This window comes from Microcebus murinus, chromosome X (genome assembly GCF_040939455.1).
Source record: "Microcebus murinus isolate Inina chromosome X, M.murinus_Inina_mat1.0, whole genome shotgun sequence".
NCBI classification, from domain to species: Eukaryota; Metazoa; Chordata; class Mammalia; order Primates; family Cheirogaleidae; genus Microcebus; species Microcebus murinus.
In genome coordinates, this window is record NC_134136.1 from 99,130,552 (window position 1) to 99,151,881 (window position 21,330).

Genomic DNA, 21,330 nt, shown 5'->3' on the forward strand with positions numbered 1-21,330 from the left:
TTCAAAGAAGCATTGTCTCAAAAAAAAAAAAAAAAAGATGGAGAGGGTACCTGGAACCCTAAGCCTCCAAAAGCCATGGCAAATGAAAGCTCTCAGTGCTGGGTAGGTTTAGCCTGGCAAAGGGAAGACACGCAGGAAGGACATGAAAGCAGCACAAAAGATGTGAAGGCCTGCCATTTGGAAAAGGACTCGGATGAGAAGAACTAAGCTCAGTGGGTTGACATTCCAGGGAAGCACAGTCCGATTCAATATGAAAATGCCAAATGCTTAGAAGCAATTAGCACTAGGCTGGGCGCGGTGGCTCACGCCTGTAATCCTAGCACTCTGGGAGGCCAAGGCGGGCGGATTGCTCGAGGTCAGGAGTTCAAAACCAGCCTGAGCAAGAGCGAGACCTTGTCTCTACTATAAAGAGAAAGAAATTAATTGGACAACTAATATATATAGAAAAAATTAGCCGGGTATGGTGGCGCATGCCTGTAGTCCCAGCTACTCGGGAGGCTGAGGCAGGAGGATCGCCTGAGCCCAGGAGTTTGAGGTTGCTGTGAGCTAGGCTGATGCCACGACACTCACTCTAGCCTGGGCAACAAAACAAGACTCTGTCTCAAAAAAAAAAAAAAAAAAAAAAAGGAGCAATTAGCATTAAACAATAGCCTCAAACTAATGGTGTCTCTGCAGCAGTGAAGTCCAAACTGAGGGTAACTGAACCTGTCAAGGCTGTTGCAGACAGAATTTTCATACAGTGTATGAGGTTAGGCTAGGATCTCAAGCATTAGTTCTTAGTCTTTTTTTAGGCCAAAGACTCCTTTGAGAATCTGATAAAAACTGTGGATTCTCTAAGTGTTAAAATACTCATATGTTTCTAGACATCAAAACTGCAAAAAAGAAAAACAAAGTAAAATACCCATATGTGCCAATACACTATACTCTTTATGTTCAATTTCAAGGAGTTCATTTTCCCTAAAAGCAGGACCGGAGTCCCCAGGGTAAGCCTACCTCTAAAGGGATTCTTCTGTCTCTAAAATGCAGGGATTCTAAATTCTTTCCCTGGAAGTTGCATTTTCCTGATTCTCTCCTCAGTGGTGCTTTGTAAACATTTTTATGGCTTGATTATCAAAAAAGACTCAGGTGTGCTAATTCATGAAACCAGGTGAGTGTTCAGACATTCTGTCTCCTAATGTATGATTTCCACATTCTAGCAGCACTTTAACATTTTTAACCATCTCTCAACACCTGTGTGTTTGACACTTGCAACACACGATCCAATGCCAAGTCTCGAAGGTTCGACTTTGTAAATCATGAAAGGACTGATTTCTCAGTTGTTTGTTTGCCTCTTGCTTCCAGCCCTGTGGGCCTCAGGTCAAAGTGATATTGTAATACACAGAAGCACCACAAGATGACACCCTTGGGAAAGTCTTGCTTTGAAAGTTGGTTTCCCAGTTCTGACGTCTATTCTAAACATAGCCTTGTAAAATGCTTGTGGAAGAGGGAAGAGGCTCTATTACAGGGGAGGAAAAACACCAATGACAAACAGCCCTGGCATTTTCTTGGATTTTGGTATACAGAGTCAGGCCTTGATTACTTTCTTCTACTTCTTAATCATCAGCTTTTGGAGGCAGACACATAGATTTATATAATACGTAAGCATATCTTTCATACGCATACATCTGTTTTCTGCCTCTGCTGATGCTCTATGTGATTTAGAAGCTGCTCATAATTTGGGAGAAGAGCCTGCTCTTCTTTTGGACTATGAGCTTGCACATTCACTCTTTTATTGCTTCTCTCCCCTACTTCGCTTTCAGTGAGAATATTAGGTTTGCATGAAAACATAAAAAAAATGCCTTTCTGGAAAGGGAAAAGCATGGTTAGATCAGCTCTCTCTGCTGTGAGCATCAGGCCAACTGGAAAGAAGATGAAAGGGAAAGGAGCTAGGATGGAAAGCAGGATCACCCGCTGAAACTGACATGTCTGCTCAATCTTCTCTCTTGCTTCCTCCAAACGTTTCTTAAAAAACAATTTTAAAGAAACAACTCACGTTCATGCTACGTTAAGCCTCTCATTTCTCATTTTACTGCTTGGGTGGCACTTGCTGCCACTTGGTAAGCTTGCTTAAGAGAGGGAACAATGTCGATTAGAGTACAGTTATCTGTGTTAAGCGAGAACCCTCCATTGGTTTGTGGTCTTTGGCAGGAAGCTAGCAAAAATCATAAGCTCATAACAGATGCCATGTTTCTTTGGGGAATAACTTTGGCCAGCTCTCTTTTCATTTTTGTACCTGCAAGTGGAAAATTACTGCTTTTTAATGAGCTATGTACCCTATGGTAAAAATGTTTGAAATTACCCGATAGAGGGAAGAGGTCTTTTTAAAGATTTGTGAGAAGAGGTAATACAAAACTCCACCAGATTCCACTGGGGAGTTCTTTTCTTACATTTTATTTCAGGGAGAGTTCTGCTAGAAACCTGCATTTCTGAGCAAAGGGCCGTGAAACAGAATTCCAAACTAGTTACAACTGTGGGAAACAAGGCGCATAGTCATTTAGAGAGCATCTTTCCCGGCCTAGCTCTGTGTTGGGTATTACTGGCTATGCAGAGATTAAAGCGACACTGTTTCTCTCCTCTGGGAGCTTCCAACCTAGTGGGAAAGACAAACATACAGAGACCTCATGTTATGCCTGGAATTACAGTTAAGTGCCAAGAGCAAAATAAAATCAAAGTACAGCTCTGCTTGGCTGGGCATGGCTACAGCAATTCAAAAATCTACTAAAACGCAGACTGTTAGCAAAGTCAAATTATCTTTTGTCCTTGAAATGTAAGTAACTGGCTGGATGTGGGTTTTTTCCTTCTTTTTAATACTTTTCTGTTCTTTGTTAAATTTCTAAAATAAGCATGTTTAGTTTTTTTTGCCTTTATTATAAAAGCAAGTGGGAGTGTGAAGAGGAAAATGTATACTTTTTTTTTTGGCAATTGTTATAATAATGTTAACAAAAGCAAACACTTCCTTAGTGGTTACTATGGTGCCAGGTACTGTCCTAAGTGCTTTTATATATCAACTCATTTAATCCTCACAACCACCCTATGAGAGAGGTACTACTATTAAATCCATTTTATGGGCTGGACTCGGTGGCTCACGCCTGTAATCCTAGCACTCTGGGAGGCCAAGGTGGGAGGATCGTTTGAGGTCAGGAGTTTGAGACCAGCCTCAGCAAGAGCGAGACCCCCATCTCTACTAAAAGTAGAAAGAAATTAGCCAGGCAACTAAAAATAGGAAAAAAATTAGCCTGGCGTGGTGGTGCACACCTGTAGTCCCAGCTACTCGGGAGGCTGAGGCAGGAGGATCACTTGAGCCCAGGAGTTTGAGGTTGTTGTGAGCTAGGCTGATGCCACAGCATGCTAGCCTGGGCAACAGAGCCAGACTCTGTCTAAAATAATAATAATGATGATAAGAAAATAGAATCCATTTTACAGAGGAAGAAATTGAGACACAGAGAAGTTAAGTAACTTGCCCAGGGTTACACAAGGAGTTAAGTGGCTGAGCAGGTTGATTCTAGAGTTCAAGCTGTCTAATCTAGTGAACATTAAGGAAGAATTTTTCCTCCTAAAGTAATTTCCCAGATAACTGAAGCCTGTCATTCTGTCTTGGGATTGGGCTGGGGAAGAAACCATTCCTGAGAGTAGGGTGGGATAGGTGGGGAGATGCTGGGATTAAAAAGTTAGACTCAAATCTGGTCAGTCACATAGAGCAGCCTTCAAGTAGAGACCAGAGTTTCCAGCTGGCTGGCCTAGCCTGGCCTTAAAGGGCTCAGCTGACCCTGGGAGGGAGCACGGGAAAGGAGTTGCAGCAGTGGGAGGTGAGGGGGCAGAGGATTCTGAAGAAAGGGATTGGGGGTTAGGGGTCAGGTGAGGGTTAGGAGTTAGGGTTAGGTTTGGGGGTTAAGGTTAGGGGTTAGAGTTACATGTTAGGGTTGGGTTTGGGGTTGGGGTTAGGGAGCAGGGATTAGAGTTATGTGATAGCATTTGGGGTTAGGGTTGGGAGTAGAGTTTGGTGTTTGGGTTGGGGTTAAGGGTTTGAGTAACCATTAGGGTTAAGATTTAGGGTTAGTGTTAGGAGTTAGGATTTAAAGTTAGGCTTAGGGTTAAAGGTTAGGGATTAGGGTTAGGCGTTATAGGTCAAGGCAGGCAGTCAACACTCAGTTCTTTTGAGAGGCTAAAAGCTCTGGTCACTTGGCTGGGGTTTGGGAGAACACAGAACTTGGGAGAGTGATATTCAAGGGCAAAGCAAGAACTCAGGCCCAGGAAAAGCTCTGCGTTACAGCCCAAATCAGGGCTCCTAAATAGAAATAGAACAGGACCAAAGAATACTCCTCATAACAGGATCCGAGCTTGGATTTTTGGGGGAGCTTTGACCAGGCAGTGCCTGGGCACAAGGGAGAAGTTCAGGAATCACAACTGGGACACACCCACAGTCAGGTGACCTGCTACAATAGCCACTTTGCAGGACGGGCCCTGGGAACTGAGAACAGAGTTGAACTACAGGGTGAGGTCTAGTGTATGTTTACGTAATTTAATTTTTAATAATGACCATGTTTAACAACTGACTTGCAAAATTCCTGACAATTTAACAATCAGTTCTTGCAAACTGTTGCAAGTCTGCTACAGCACACCCCTGCTCAGAATCCTGTGGCCAATCCTTCCTATGCCCACCATGGCTGTCTCTACATCATTGAGGCTTCCGGTTTCACATGAATATCCAGGAGGGAATTGAGTTCTCAGGTGTCACCCGTAGGGAAGGGAAACTTTAGAAGTATTTGTCACAACATTCCAATGATGGGCATTGGAACAGCTGTCCTACTGTTTAGTTAAAAAAAAAAAAAAACAAGCAGAAGAAATCCCCTTAGTATTGGTATGCATGTAAATGCATGGTTCTTTTGGCTTTGAAGAGGATGCTCTTATGGTGAAAGATGCATGCTGAAACCCCCTTCAGGGTACATTCACATGCACACACACACACACACACACACACACACACACACCCTATTAGGTATGTGTTGTTGGGTGCTGCTTATATCTGTTATATCTTCATACATGAGTCAGCTATTGCCACGGTTACGATGTATAATAAAGCATCCTAAAACTCATTCATTGTTTTAAAACAACAATCATTCTTTTTTTTTTTTTTTTTTTTTTGAGACAGAGTCTCGCTCTGTTGCCCGGGCTAGAGTGCCGTGGCGTCAGCCTAGCTCACTCACAGCAACCTCAAACTCCCGGGCTCAAGCAATCCTTCTGCCTCAGCCTCCCGAGTGGCTGGGACTACAGGCATGCACCACCATAGCCGGCTGATTTTTTCTATATATTTTTAGTTGTCCAGCTAATTTCTTTCTATTTATAGTAGAGACGGGTCTCGCTCTTGCTCAGGCTCGTCTCGAACTCCTGAGCTCAAACAATTCACCTGCCTCGGCCTCCCAAAGTGCTAGGATTACAGGCATGAGCCACCGCACCTGGCCCATTTATTCTTGCTCATGCATCTGCAGATTGGCTTACCTAAGCTAGCCTTGACTGGGCTTGGTTCTAAGAAGCAGGTTGGATCTAGGTATATTCCAGCTGTCTCTCACTGTCTTTGAACTAGTCATCTCCCTAGGCCATGTTCTGCTTACAACAATGGCATATAAACAAGAGAACAAGCCCAACTGCAAAAGCACATTTCAGGCGTCTCCTTGCATCACATCTGCTAACATCCCATCGGCCAAAGCATGTCACAAGGCCAAGTGCAGTATTAATGAGATGGGGAAATACACTCTGCTTCTAGTGAGAAGAATTGCAGAGCCACAAGACAAAAGGTATGGTGTATAGGGAAGGGTGAAGAATTGAGGATAATAATGCAATCTACTACATTATGTGTTTATAAAACTGAAAGACCCAGGAATCAGCTTTTGACCCTGAACTAATTGTTTAAATCTGTTGAATTAACAAGCTCTGGACTATAAAGGCAATGCAAGAAGAGAATAACTATTCTAATATACAATACCACAGGAGGTGACACAGCTCCTCAAATCCAGTATCTTAAACTTTTCCCAGCTTTTTAAGGCTGCACCATACTTGGGAATGTGTTGGAGCAGGCTCTTCCTCACTTTTCCATCATTGCTCAGCTATTTACTGGTCTGGCCATTTTCTGCCCATTTTCTCTGCTATGCTTACACACACCTGTCATCCCTCTTTCTCCTTCCACTGTGGCTGCCACCATCTCCATCCCAAGGTGTAAAAGGAGACAGCAAGAACTTCTAGGTACTGCAGTGTCATGGTATAGTGGGCACACACAGGCTTAGCAGGCAGTCTGATCTGGGTTTGAAATCCCTATCTTTCACTGACAAGCCATTTGAATTTGGAGAAGATTCTCTGATGTTCAATTGTCTCATTTACAAAGTAGAGATAATTGTACATATTTCATAGGGTGCTGCGTGGTTTAAATAATCAAAGCTGTTAACACCTAACATGATGTCTCACACATGGAAGGCACTTGATAAATGTTTTTGGTTGGGAGATAATGTCACCAAATGTGATCCTATCTTGGGTGGATTTTGAAATCTAAATTGTAACCTCAAAACCTGTAGAAATGCATTAGACTGTAAATTATTTTCTGGGAAAATTCTCGTTGTCTTCCAGGAAGGTATAAGGTATCAGCCAGTATCAAGATGAACTTGAACTGCCCTGTGGAAAACTCAGAACTGGTTCCTCTGCACCTGGAGGCCACCTAAGGGTCATTTCATCCCTAACCTGGTTCTCAGACTCTGCATCTTTCTTTCTGCCTGTAACTGGCTATCCTCCGCCCACAATACATACCCCCACACCCATACATACACCTCCTCTTCTGTATATGGCTATGTCTTCTACAAAATGGAGCGCATTCTCTACCAAGACCCCAGAAAGGAATTCTGCGGGTGATAGTCTTTAAGGCTTAGAGTGAATCCTCACTGCCAAACCTGGAATTAACCCACCTTCCACTGCCTGTAGAGGTAATTGTGCCCTATTAAAATACAATGACAGTTGATTTGAAGCCAAGGGAGTGTGCTTGTTTGAAATAACCCTTGTCTGTCTATCTTTCCAGGAATTCAACTCAATGAACACTTACAGGGAGTCTTCAAAGATAGAATTGGAGATCCAAAGATTTCTCTTTGGGCATAGGGGTGAGAAAGATTGGAGTACTGAAGGAGGGTCATTGGGCTTTTCAGAGGTGATAAACTCACTGGCAGACAGGAAAAAAACTGTGGTGAAGAATAGTCTGCTAGTCCTCCCACCCTGACATTTCCTTCTGACCCTAGCTCCACCCTACTCATCCATTAATAAAAGAGAGAAGTGTCGTAATTGGGTACCCAGTAAGCTTTTCTTCTTATTCCTCCTTGAGCCAATTTATAATATGCAGAGTTTGAAGGTTGCTGGCAGAGGGATGGGAAAATTTGCATAAGAAGGCCAAGGGCTTTCTGAAAGGAAAGGTACTGTCAGCACCAAGTCTTTTCCGCGAGATTCAGAGATGAAATCTGTTGAAATGGACCTGGACCACAGACAGCAAACACTGGGAGTAGAGAACAGCACTAGGGATCCTGCAATGCAGTCGCTATGAGGGTGGGGGAGACTGGAGCAGTGGGCTGACTGCAGCTTTCAATCAGTAGCAATATTCCTAGGTCTGGAGTGTGGGAAACCAATGTACTTGTCCTAGTGCAGTCCTGCAGGGGACAGGCTTAGCCTGGTAAAGTGGCCATGTGGATGGGTCTAAAGAGCCCTGGCCACTGGATTTGTTCTTTTCATATAACATGGCTTCTTAGTCTACATCCCTTCTTTGGCAGCTATAGTGGGGACAAGTGGTCCCGTCAGTTGCAGCGTTCCCCTGGCCTGGTGGTCTGGTGGCCAACTGGTGGTGATTGTAATGTTCTCCAGTGTCAAGAGGGTGCTGTGAGTACTGATTTCCACAAAGAGAGATGGGAATTTTCAGGCTGGGACACTAAAAATCTCAAGGGATTCTTATAAGAGGATATCAAAAGTGAGGGAATAAATGGATTTCTACTAGCGTGGGCAGGTAACGTCTAAGCATTGCATTCTGGACAATATTAGGGGGGCCTTCACTTGAACAGGAAACCAAAGTCTGAGTCCCAGTTGCACGCTAATAAAGGGCAAGAAAAAATCAATATGGAAATTATTTGTTGATATATTCTTGAATGCTAATGGAGCAGAGTTATGATAGAGGTCTCTGGATTTGACATGAAACTTCATGTTATATTTTTTTAACTACAGAGATTTTGGGTTTTTTTATTGTGATAAGAAATATAAAATTTACCATCTTAACCATTTTTAAGTGTACAGTTCAGTAGTGTTAAGTGTATTCACATCGTTGAGAAACAGATCTCTATAACTTTTTCCTCTTGCAAAACTGAAACTCTATACCAGTGAGGTAACTTCCCTTACCTACTCTACTTTCTGTCTTTATGAACTTAACTACTTTAGATTCTCCATATAAGTGGAATCATGCAGTATTTGTCTTTTTGTGACTGGCTTATTTTACTTAGCATAGTATCCTCAAGGTTCATCCATATTGTATCATGTGACAAGACTTCCTTCCTTTTTAAGGCAGAATAATATTCCATTGTGTGTGTGTGTGTATATATATATATATATATATACCATGTTGATCCATTTATCCATCAATAGGCATTTGGGCTGCTTCTATGTCTTGGCTGTTGTGAATAGTGCTGGTATGAACATGGGTGTGAAAACAACTCTTTGAGACTCAGCTTTATATTCTTTTGGCTATATACCTAGAAGTGGGATTGCTGGGTCATATGACAGTTTTATTTTTAATTTTTTGAGAAACCTCCATACTATTTTCCATAGTGATTGCAACACTTTAAAATCTTATCAACAGTGTACAAGGAGTCCAGTTTCTCCACATCCTCACCAATACTTGTTATTTTCTGTTTTTGTTTTTTCATAATGGCCATCCTAATGGGTGTGAGATGATATCTCACTATGGTTTTGATTTGCATTTCTCTGATGATTCATAATATTGAGCATCTTTTCATATACTTATTGCCCATTTGTATATCATCTTTGGAGAAATGTCTATTCAAGTCTTTTGCCTAATTTTTAATCAAGTTATTTGATTTTTTGTTGTCAAGTTGTAGGAGTTCTTTATATGTTCTAGATATTAACCTTATTAGATACATGATTTTCAAATACTTCCATTTCACATGTTGTCATTTCACTCTTTCAATTGTTTCCTTTGATGTGCAGAAGTTTTAAAGTTTGATATAGTCCCATTTGTCTATTTTGCTTTTGTTGCCTGTGGTTTTGGTACCATATCCAAGAAATTCTTGCCAAATTTAATGTCATGAAACTTTTATACTATGTTTTCTTCTACAAGTTTTATAGTTTGGGTCTTATGCTTAGGTCTTTAATCCATTTTGAGTTAATTTTTATATGGTATAAGATAAGAGTTCAACTTCATTCTTCTGTATGTGAATATCCAATTTTCCCAGCACTGTTTGTTGAAGATACTATCCGGTCTTCATTGAGTGATCTTGGCACCCTTGTCAAAGATCATTTGACCATAAATACATATTTCTGGGCTCTCTATTGTATTCCATTAGTCTCTATGTCTCTTTATGCTAGTACCCCACTATTTTCATTACTGTAGCTTTAAATATGAGTCATTCAAATTTGTTCTTCTTTTTTCAAAATTGTTTTGGCTATTTGGGGTTCCTTGATCTTCCATATGACTTTTAGGATATTTTTCCATTTCTGCAAAAAATGCCATTGGGATTTAGATAGGGATTGCATTGACTCTGTAGATAGCTTTTGGAAGTATTGGCATCTTAACAATATTAGGTCTTCCAATCCATGAACTTGGAATATCTTTCCATTTATTTGTGTCTTCTCTAATTTCTTTCATAAATGTTTTCTAGTTTTCAGTGCACAAGCCTTTCACCTCCTTGATTAGATTTATTCCTAAGTATTTTATTGTTTTTGGTGTTATTATAAATGGAATTGTTTTTTAAATTCCCTTTTGATATTGCTTATTGTTAGCATATAGAAACACAACTAATTTTTGTGTGCTGATTTTGTATACTGAAAATTTTTTGAATTCATTTATTAGTTCTAACAGATTTTTTTGTGTGTAGAATCTTTAGGGTTTTGGAGTACAGATTTTTTAAAAAGGCAATCTCAATATAAGAACAAAACATTAATGTAAGATTGAAATTATGAGTATCTAAATAATAATCTCTAAATAGTGAAAGTAAGTAGAAACTTCACTAGAGGGGAAATTTTTCCAAATTCCAGTAACCCTGAAATTCAGGGCACCATCTATTTTTACTCTTGAGATAAAAAAAAGAGAATGGACTAATTGCATAATAGTTACCATTGTCCATTATATAATGGAAGGAAGTGGGCAGACTTTGTCAGTTAAGTCTGATATAATACTCATGTGACATTTTTGTTTTCAATGACATTTCTATTCCCTTACCCTTCTAGGGAGATTTCTGATAACCATAAATAGTTTTTACCATGCCAGTGCAGGATATAAAACACTGCATCAGGACTTCTGGAGATTTCTGATTACAGTAAGTGGCTTGTACATGGTGTTTCAGTCCCATAATTACAAAGTTCACAATAAGAGATGATGGTACTAGTAAAGGAAAGGGTACCACTTTGAAGTTCCTCTTATAGGTCAGTGCCAGGCATCTTCTAATGCCAGGCCCTTCTAATGCCATGGGGCTCTTAGACTCCCATGGAAGAAACAGCTAGCTAGCCATTGCAAAGTAGCAATCTCTGTTTCAACAGATTCCTTGCCTATGAAATTCTTCAGCTGGGAGATTGTTGGTGTTCTTGGAAGTAAATGCACATGTGGAAGAACTGAAAGCATTCTTATCTTGCTACAATTTGAAAAAATTGCTTTTACTTTGAAAAAAATATTCCGAGAAATTGATTCTCAATCTTTTGAGAATTATGGGGACATTATTGGGTTAATTTTAAACATATCCTCTTCTGAATCCCTCAGAGGTCTTTGTTGCCAACATCAGAATCCACTCTCACTAGTTTAAGGGGTTTATTTAAGATATTAGATAGCTTTCAGAGTCTCTGGGAGGGCCAGAGAGCCAGGCTAGAAGGCTACACAGCCATGTACAGCCCAGCTGGAGAAACAGCTTCATGTGACAGTTCCAGAGGAATCACTGGGCTTCAGTACTTATGACCCTAGAAGCACTACTCAGCTCTGAGTCCCTGGCACCCAGTTCCATGTATCATTATTTAAAAAAATAAGTGGATTTGATTTGAAAATTTTACAACAGTCTCTGATATATAATGAGCTAAGAAATTCCCTTACTGATTGAGTCAGTTGGAATCAGAGCTTTCTGTTACTTGTAGCTAAAAATTATCCCAACTGGCAGGCACCCTGGCCCCTATCAGTTTCCCTGGTAGGAACCAGCGTTGAACAACACTCGAAAGACCTACTCATTGAAGTTTTTTGGGCAGAGACAAGGATGATAAGGGGCTCCCCAAAGGGACTGTGCCAGATAGCCAGTGAAATGCATGTTATAGATTAGTGCCAGGCATCCCTAACTGGTTTGAGTTTGGGCTTGGTTTTGCCCACCCCTAGACAAAGGCTGCCCTGATGCACTGCTCTCTGAGGGAAATAAAAGCTCAAGACTCCAACCCAAGCTGCCAAAGGAAAGGGCAAAGGATTGAAAATCACCTTGGAATTCATCCAAAGACAAATCTGAGGCATCCCTTCCAGAGAAGAAATGGCTGGCTATAAACACTTCATTTTCTCTCTCTGGTTCTTCATGTAGTCACAGAAATGATGACTTAGATAATTTAAAAAAACAAGTACCACTTTTATCTGTTAATCTCACTATGAAAACATTCAATCTAACACCACTCACCACTTTGGAAAGAGAAGGAGAATTAGACTCCAAACTTCAGACTTCCAAGTCAGGCATCTGTGCCCTATTGTGTGTTTGTGGAAATCAAGTTTAGGTTAAGAGTATTTTAGTTATTCATCTGTGATGTCTGTGGAAGTTTCACAAATGGAAACATTTCCCTTATCAAAGACTTCCTGGTCAGTCAAATAATAGACCTTTTTTTTTTTTTTTTTTTTTTTTTGAGACAGAGTCTCGCTCTTTTGCCTGGGCTAGAGTGCTGTGGCGTCAGCCTAGCTCACAGCAACCTCAAACTCCTGGGCTCAAGTGATCCTCCTGCCTCAGCCTCCCAAGTAGCTGGGACTACAGGCATGCGCCCCCATGCCCGGCTAATTTTTCCTACATATTTTTAGTTGGCCAATTAATTTCTTTCTATTTTTAGTAGAGACGGGGGGGGGGGATCTCGCTCTTGTTCAGGCTGGTCTTGAACTCCTGACCTTGAGTGATCTGCCCGCCTTGGCCTCCCAGAGTGCTAGGATTATAGGCGTTAGCCACCACGCCTGGCCCAAATAATAGACCTTTGTGGAGGAGTATCTGGTACACATGCTACTCCAGTCAATGATGAAATCTGCTCCCATTGGACCCAACGGCCCTCATTTTCACTGGCATCAGAGATGACTGCCTTTCATTTGCTTCCTAAAAGCACAGAGAATGAATTATATTTGAGTGGCAATCATGAAGGTGCACTGCATAGATAGCCCTCCAAGAAAGAACTTGATGCTCAGCTGTAAAGGGTGCAGTTAGCTGTTAGCACTTTTAGCCAACGACAGGGCGTGGTGCGGGGACTAGGGCCTGGACATCTCTGCCCAACATGGGACTCCTGTCACAAGCAGTCCTTGTTCTGGAGCTCCCTGTGGAGTTGGCTGAGACTTTGCCCCAGCTGCATCATGATCTAAAGCTTTCCCCATCCAATTCTGCCCTCGGACCCCACATCCACATTTTCTTTTGTGGACATCAGAGGTGCATCATAGTTTGAAGGTTTTCCTTGCCTGGTCTGGCTTCTTTCCCATCTGTTTTTCAAAGGTGTTACTCTCTCCCTCTCCCCAAATAAATCTCTTATGCTCCTAACTCTGTCTCATCATCTGCTTTCTTGAGGTCCCAACTGACATAATTTGTATTATCCACTTTCTCCTCGTTGCCAGGTAAAGAAGGAGATTTTTTTCCCATTCTCTCACATCATGATAGCAAACTGAATTTTTTTTTATTCCTCAAAATGTAACTATTCCTTTGTCCCTTCGCTTCAAGGAGTGCAAAAGTCTGGGTTCACTTCTTTTCTCTGTATCCCAAGTTCTATAAAGCAGAGTCCAAATGCCCACCTTGGGTTTTGTTGTGAAATATTATTTGATATTGCTTTGACAAGGTACAACACTGAAAAAAGTTGTTGTTCAGGAAGCTGGTGTGTTCAGTCAGTCAAGACAGCCCAGCTGGGCCATTATCTGCCCTTAGAGTCACAGAATTTCACAGCCAGAGAGATCTGAGAATTTTTTTTTAGTGGTTTTTACTTTCTTCGGGTTTCAGAGCCCATAATGAAAGCCACAGACTCTCTTTAGTCAAGTTTCAGTTCAGTCACCTTCAGAGCACCATCTGGGGACCCCAGATTAGACACCCCACATTCTAGCCAAGTCAATCCCTCATTTTCAAGAGGAGGAATAGAGACTTAACAGGATAAGAAGACTTGTCCAAGGTCTTCTAACTCCCAGGCCAGTACAGAGGGGTAAGCTGGGGAGAGGGTGGGTCTGCTCCAGTCTGTCCAGCAGGGTTGAATTTTTTTTTTATTTATTTATTTTATTTTTTTGAGACAGAGTCTCACTTTATTGCCCAGGCTAGAGTGAGTGCCGTGGCGTCAGCCTAGCTCACAGCAACCTCAAACTCCTGGGCTCAAGCAATCCTCCTGCCTCAGCCTCCCGAGTAGCTGGGACTACAGGCATACGCCACCATGCCCGGCTAATTTTTTCTATATATATTAGTTGGCCAATTAATTTCTTTCTATTTATAGTAGAGACGGGGTCTCGCTCTTGCTCAGGCTGGTTTTGAACTCCTGACCTCGAGCAATCCGCCCGCCTCAGCCTCCCAGAGTGCTAGGATTACAGGCGTGAGCCACCGCGCCTGGCAGCAGGGTTGAATTTAAAAGACATTGTTGGTGGACACAGATATCATCGCTGCACTCTCTTTAATAGTTCGTTACTGGGAGGATGAAGTTTACGGTCTCTCTCCTGTATTAGCCTGACCTTAACTAACTCTAGGACCTTGGTAAACCATGCAACCTTTCTAGCTTCAGTAGCCTCCCCTCTAAAATCCCTGAAGAATTGAACTTGAACCTAATAATAAACTATATTTACTGACCGTTCTGTTAAGTGCTTCATCTGCATGATCTCACAACCACACTGTGAAGCAGATACTTTCGTTAGTTCCATCTTATGGGTGAAGAGTCTAAGCCTAAAGGGGTTCAGAACTTTGCCCAAGGGGGTAAACGTCAGAGCTTCCGTTTGAGAGCGAGCACTGGCTAACTCCAGGACACTTGCTCTTCAACCCTGCCTCTCCATCCTTACAGAAAATTCCAGCTTTAATACTCTATTATTCTGTGATTCAAGCTTGATACTTCAGTGGGAAGTGAGTGCCCTGTTTGTTCCTGTAAGAACCATAATTGCCCACTGAACCGCAACTCTTTCTGGTCTTGGCCCAGTGTGGTGTAACGACACTTGTCCTTGTTTAACAGGGAAGGATGTGAGGATTAACGAGGCGATGACTGGTAAGAGTTTTGAGTCTGTTTAATAAAAGCTTGGTCTTTGTAAGCATTCATATGGGAAAAGAATGATTTTTAATAAGAGTGAGAAACTGATGAGCACTCAATAGCAAGAAGCATTTTGTTTTTAGATGGCTGTATCTTTTTTTTTTTTTTTTTTTTTTTTTGAGACAGAGTCTCACTTTGTTGCACAGGCTAGAGTGAGTGCCGTGGCGTCAGCCTAGCTCACAGCAACCTCAAACTCCTGGGCTCAAGCAATCCTTCTGCCTCAGCCTCCCGAGTAGCTGGTACTACAGGCATGCGCCACCATGCCCGGCTAATTTTATATATATATATATTAGTTGGCCAATTAATTTCTTTCTATTTATAGTAGAGACGGGGTCTCGCTCTTGCTCAGGCTGGTTTCGAACTCCTGACCTTGAGCAATCCGCCCGCCTCGGCCTCCCAGAGTGCTAGGATTACAGGCTTGAGCCACCGCGCCCGGCCTAGATGGCTGTATCTTAAACCAAGAGCTATCATTTTGTTTAATGATTTCCAATCTGAATAAGCAGTGTAACAAGTGAGCCTCAAAATGAGTCAGTCAAACAAAAGGCAAACATTTTTGTAACCAGGAGATAGCAGAGCTTTACAACCTTTAAACAATATAATCGGAGAGTGCCCCCTGCCATCTTACCAACTGGCAGCATAAAATATGTGGGTTTTAATCATTATACTGTGATAGTCTGAACAGCCAACTGATAGGAAGCTTGAATCTAGTTTGTTCCCAGGGAAAAAAAATAAGCTTAGAACCATGTGGTGTGTTTATTTTATTTATATGTTTTCAAATCAACTGTAAGGGATTAAGAATTCAAACACTATAAACGTCGCAGTCAAGAAACACCCTCTCCTAAAAATGATGCGCTATGCCCACTGGAAAATACAAACAGGGCCCATGGAAGAGAAGTCAAGTGCAGGGGCATGGCTTCCAGCAGTTCTCATGCTCAAAAGAGTTAACAACATACATTGTGGTATAGACGCTGGTCTACTAACAACCAACACCGTTCCTCCCTGGAGCATTTTGACACTCCCCCTGCCCCAATCTCCATTGGGTCTTTTCCTTCAGAACCTTATCCATAATTTTTTGTGTTTTTTTGTTAACATCTGCCTCCCCCACTATATCATCAACTCCATGTAGTAGACCCAGTAGCTAGTGCAGAGTCTGGCATAGAGTTAAGTGTTCAGTAGATATTTGTGGATTTGTGTGTTTTCATGGGGGGGGGAGTTGGGAGGAATGGGTGAGAATTGAAAAAACAATTTTAATAGAATTTAAAATTTTCATTCGTCTTTCTGATCTCTTCATAAAAGTGCATGTTACCCAGCTAAATTTCAATTTTAGAAATTTGTGCTGTGGGAGTCTGCATGACTTCTGGGGATGATCTGAGAAAGTTCAGAACACGTGCCCAGTGCCTCCTTTATCAACGCTGCATTCTTGGCATGAGGTAAGCCGTTAGCACAATTGGCAAGTCTGTAAAGTTTGTCTTCCCAAGACCATGGGTATATGGTATAGTGGCAAAAAAAGTGGGATTTCGAATCAGAAAGGTCTCAGCTCAAATCCCCGTCCCACTATTTACTTACTGGCCATGTGGTTTCAGGCTATCATGGTGGCCATGAAAGTGTGCCACTCAGACTGCCTACTCCCAGGAGCATAACTGAATGATGGCCCAGCTCCTGACTCTCTGGGTCCACCATTGCATTTGTACCCAGGTTGTGCTTCCCATGGTCTGCTCCCAGCCCATGACTGAGCACAGTCAGGGACTCAGGGCACTAGTATTAGCTATCCCTGGGAGATATGAGATTCTTCCAACAGGTCACTTTGGCTCAAGGCTTGGCTGAGATTTTCCTAGAGCTGGTTGCAGGCCCAGACTCTTCCTTCCCAGTCCTGCTTCCTTCCCTCTCTCCTCCACAGGGACTAGAATCTGACATCAGATGACATTGCCATCTGAAGGTGCTTCTGTATCCCCCTGCTCTCTCGGTCTGAGCTCTTCATAGACGGTTCCTCCACATATCTCTCATGTGTCTTATCCCTCTGGGCCTCTGCTTCTCAGAGGACCTGATGCATTAACACAGCTAGTCACCTAACCTCTCTGTGACTCAATCTCCTCACCTGTTAAACAGAGATAACATAACCTACCTTTAAGGTTGCAGTAAGGATCAACGTAAATAACTTCAGCAAAGTATCTCACACCTTGCCACACAAAAGCTATTGTTAATTTCCAGATTTTTGCCTCCATGTTGCCCATTCCTACCCCTTCCCACTGACATGCTGTCTCTGTTGAAGTATCTCATAGCTCTTCCCTGCAGGTCCCAAGGTATCAATTAGCTTGAGCCCTCCCCTGCATTCACCTATGTTAATATACTAATGATAGCAGCATTTTAACATGGGTCCTCTTGATGCAGAAAATATCGAGAGCCGGGACATGGCCGATTGCCGCCTCCCCGTAGTTCCGCATCTCTGGGGGCCAGTGCTGTGCGTGGCCAGTTAAAGGCACCCAGCCACCCCGGAACTCCCCATGCCGCCAGGGACCCCGCGTGCCACCAGAATGCCCCAGGCCCTCGTGCAGCGGCCTGTTTCCCGCCACGCTGCTTGGGTGATCCTGATTGGGTAATTCTTGAATCCCACTGTTTTCGATTGGATGTTAAAGCTTGTTGTTGATTGGATGTTAAAGCTTGTTGCTGATTGGATGTTAAAGCTTGTTGCTGATTGGATGTTAAAGCTTGTTGCTGATTGGATGTTAAAGCTTGTAGTTGATTGGATGCTTCTTGAGCCCTACCAAGGGTATAAAAGCAGGGGCAGAAGGGCAGGAAGGGGAGAACATCGGAAGACACAAAGAGAGTGTGCTGAGTCGGCCCTGGAAGAATAAAGGCTGTTCTCCGACTCTTCGTGTGCCCCGGTCAAACGAATAAGAGCTGTAACAAGGGCTGTAACACTAGCTGTACACACTGCCACGACACTCTGTACGATAACCCATAAGTCATTCTAATGATGGAACCACTTAAGTAAATCAGGAAATGGTGGCATATCTTTGGCACCCTCCTAAATCTACTTTCTGCCTCTCATTCTGTTCCTATCCCCTCAATGGTGGAAGGAACAGCCTTCAGTTGTCTCTTTCCTGCCCCCAATAAAAATTTCTTGTCAGGGGAATGTGCCAGTTGGGGCTCCTTGTGTTCTACTGTTTCTAGCTTCCTAGTTCTCCTGCCCAAAGGATGGGCCTGCCCTGGGCAGCTGGGAGTCTGCTGCCTCTCCACCCTGCCCTGGAAGCACTCTATACCCAAGTGGCAGTCCCTCCCTTGTAGACAGAGCCCAAAGCTCTATTCCTCCAAAGTAGAATGACCAAATAGAATGGGGCTTGCTCATCCCTCTCCCCAGCACATGCTTCAAGCATGATACATAGAAGGACCTGTTTGGTAGACAGATGGCCTTGGTACAGGCAGGTGGTGGGCAAAGTCCACCCTCTCTGGTGCTGGAGCCCCTCAGACTGTCTCCTTTGCTGCCCAGACTTCTCTGGGCTGGCCCACAGCAAGTCATAAATGGCCCAATCTTTTAGGACAGACCTGGTGTTAATTTAGCTTGACTTCTGAATGAGAGCTAACGTGGGGAGTCTTGCCTTCATTCCTAACTGAATTGAACTCTCTGAACCTTTTGGAAGCTCCCTGAGAACCCCCATCCCCACCCTTTCCTTTCAGTATTTTCTGTTGCAGTGTTACATGTTAGACCCCCAAGCAACATTTTACAAAAACCTCCTTCCTTTGTCTAGCCCAGTAGCCCAGGAGCTCCTTTAGAATGTACTGGGAGTACCATGGGATGGCCCCAAAGAATGCAGAAAAGGCTGCCTGGGCTGTTTCTCTGCCTTTGGTAATGCACTATCTCTAAGGCCTTCAGGATCCTCATGCCCTGCCAAGGGTTTGACAAGTAAAAAGTGAAAAAACAAAGAATAATGAGACAGAGAGTAAATGCTGCTTATTATAAAAATCTGAACCATAAACAAGTCCAGGTAGCAGACATTGTGGACACCCCATCCATATCCCTTGGCCCTCACCATTCCCATGCACACCCATACCCTCCTGCTCCAAGGCCCTGGGGCCAACAGTCTGAGGGCTTTCTTGGGCTTGCCCCAGCACAGGGCAGGATGGGAAACAATTGCCCCAGAAGTGGTTCTTGACCAACAATGGCAGAAGTTGGTGTGTAACTGCTCCATTTTCCTTTTCCCTTAGGGTGGGGCAACTCTGCAGTAGGTTCTACACCATTTCCTAGTTGCCCCAATTGCCCACCGAGGTAACCTGCTCACTAACACACCCTGTATTGGTTTCTTCCCTTCCCTGCTTCACATCCCCGCTTCCCTCCTAGTGCCCAGTGGGGCCATCTCCCAATTAAACCATTTGCAGTCAAATACTTATCTCCAAGTCTGCTTTTATGGGAACCCAGTCAACGGCATCCTGTGTACTAACAATGATCATCAGAGAATGTACTATTCTCTGAAGAAAAACCTTCTCCTTGCTGTAAGCAATGAACTCCAATTTTTTTGCTTGTGTACATTCATAAATACTCCCCCATTATATGCATACTTGTTTATTTGTAAATGGTATACAGGTTGAGTATTCCTTATTGGATTTCATATTTTTTTGGAAAATGAGATATATTGGGGATGAGAGTCAAGTCTAAACATTAAATTTATTTATGTCTCATATATACCTTATACACATAGCCTGAAGGTAATTGTATACAATATTTTTTTTTATTTCGGCATATTATGGGGTTACAGATTTTAAGGTTTCAATAAATGACCATTTTCCCCCCCTACCCCCACAAGTCTGAGTCTCCAGCATGACCATCCCCCAGATGGTGCACATCTCACTCATTATATATGTATACAATATTTTTAATAATTTTGTGCATGAAACAAAGTTTTTTTTTTGTTTGTTTGTTTTTGTTTTTTTTTGTTTTTTTTTGTTTTTTTAGAAACAGCACTTCCCAAAAATGAAACAAAGTTTTGACTGCGTTTTGACTGTGGCCTGTCACATGAGGTTAGGTATGGAATTTTCCACTTGTGGCGTCATGCAAGCTATATATCCATATTTCCAACAGCCACCTGAATAATTTTGAATACCTTGAGCAATCTTTTTTTCAGATCTGAAAAGATGGTTATTTTTTTTCTGTAAAGGTTTTGTTATGCACAGTGGGTGGGGGTGGGGAAGGGCTCAGTCCTTGGCAGCCACTTTCTTGATGGTGGCCAGAACATTGCTCAGCTCCTTCTTACTTTGTCTTGGCACAAATGTGGGTCCCCAGCCTTTTCTTGATGAACTTGAGGGCCTGTGTGTCCTTGGAGACCTTTAGCAGCTTCATAGCATGCCGCTTGTACATGGCAAAGCCACTACCTCTCAGATCATGTCCCACACGGACTTGGTGGGCTTGGTGAGGGAGCAGTGGCTATGCCTTGGCTTGCTGACATTGTTGGTCACCTTGTGGTCCTCGCTGAGGCCCATGGCCATGGGGTAGCACAGAGCCATGGCTGCTGTGCCGGAAGAGCAGATAATCATTGTTTTGACTTAACTGTGATGGGCAAAGAATGTTCTAGAAGGAGGAGAAATGCAACATTTGCTGCATTGTCAAAAGGAGAAATCTAACATTTTCTGGTTGTTTGATTCTTCTTGCCTTATCAATATTATTTTCAAACAGGGGTTCCTTTGTGGATTCTTCAAAGTCATTGATTCTTTTTGTGAGGCTTGGTTTCATTATATCTGGATACTAGAATCTGTAAACACACTCTAACCAGGAAGAAGAGAACTTCAATATGTTACCAAATGCTGAAAGTAAACAATGAGGCTTATCATCCTCTCAATTGAGGAACTCCCACTCTGCCTTCAAGATAACGTGGATGTTGCTCTTGTCTTGTAACTATCTGACCTACAGATGGGAGGAGTATGGTGGCTTCAATCCATATATTATCTAGTAGTTGAGATTATTTTCTTACTCTTTGGGCCAAAAATAAATACAATAGAAGTTATCATCTTTTCTTCCCCCACCCCAGTGGGTCATCTGGATCCCCACTTGAGGTATGCACCCCTACTGTGGGGGCCACTAATTTGCATCCAGCCCTCATTCCTCTACTTATCCTTAGAGAGCCTCCCTGCCCTGCACCCACCTCCCAGGCGCTCTCCTGCAGTCAGCCCAGCTTCCTCCCTCCTCTAGCCTTTTGTTTGTCCCCAGCCCTGATGTGTGCCCTCCTGTTTCATCTGTATCCATGTTTTGTTCATCCTTCCTTTCCCCAGGGCCTTTTCTAAGCAGTTCTAGCCCAGAATGATCTCACTGTCCTTAAATCCCTGGAACACATCTAACCCTCACCACACTTTTTTTTTTTTTTATATTCACCACCTACTTATTTGTCTCTGTAGCTGAGCTCTAACAGCTGCCCACAGGCCAGAGCTACTTGAGCATAGAGAAGACAGAGCTAATTGGAAGTGGCATGTTTTTTATTAGGAGGTGACACCAGGTCCTACATTCCCAAAGCAGCCCAGGAGCCTTCTAGACTCTTAGCACAGACAGTGCTCTTTGGCCCTCCCAGAAACTGTCTCCTTCAGTGACTGGCCGAGGAG

The 21,330-nt window shown here is 42.8% G+C and overlaps 1 pseudogene; it reads right to left on the reverse strand.

Moving 5' to 3' along the window:
- Positions 1–19,935: 19,935 nt before the first annotated feature.
- On the reverse strand, positions 19,936–20,244 carry LOC105882307 (large ribosomal subunit protein eL36 pseudogene; annotated as a pseudogene).
- Positions 20,245–21,330: the final 1,086 nt, after the last annotated feature.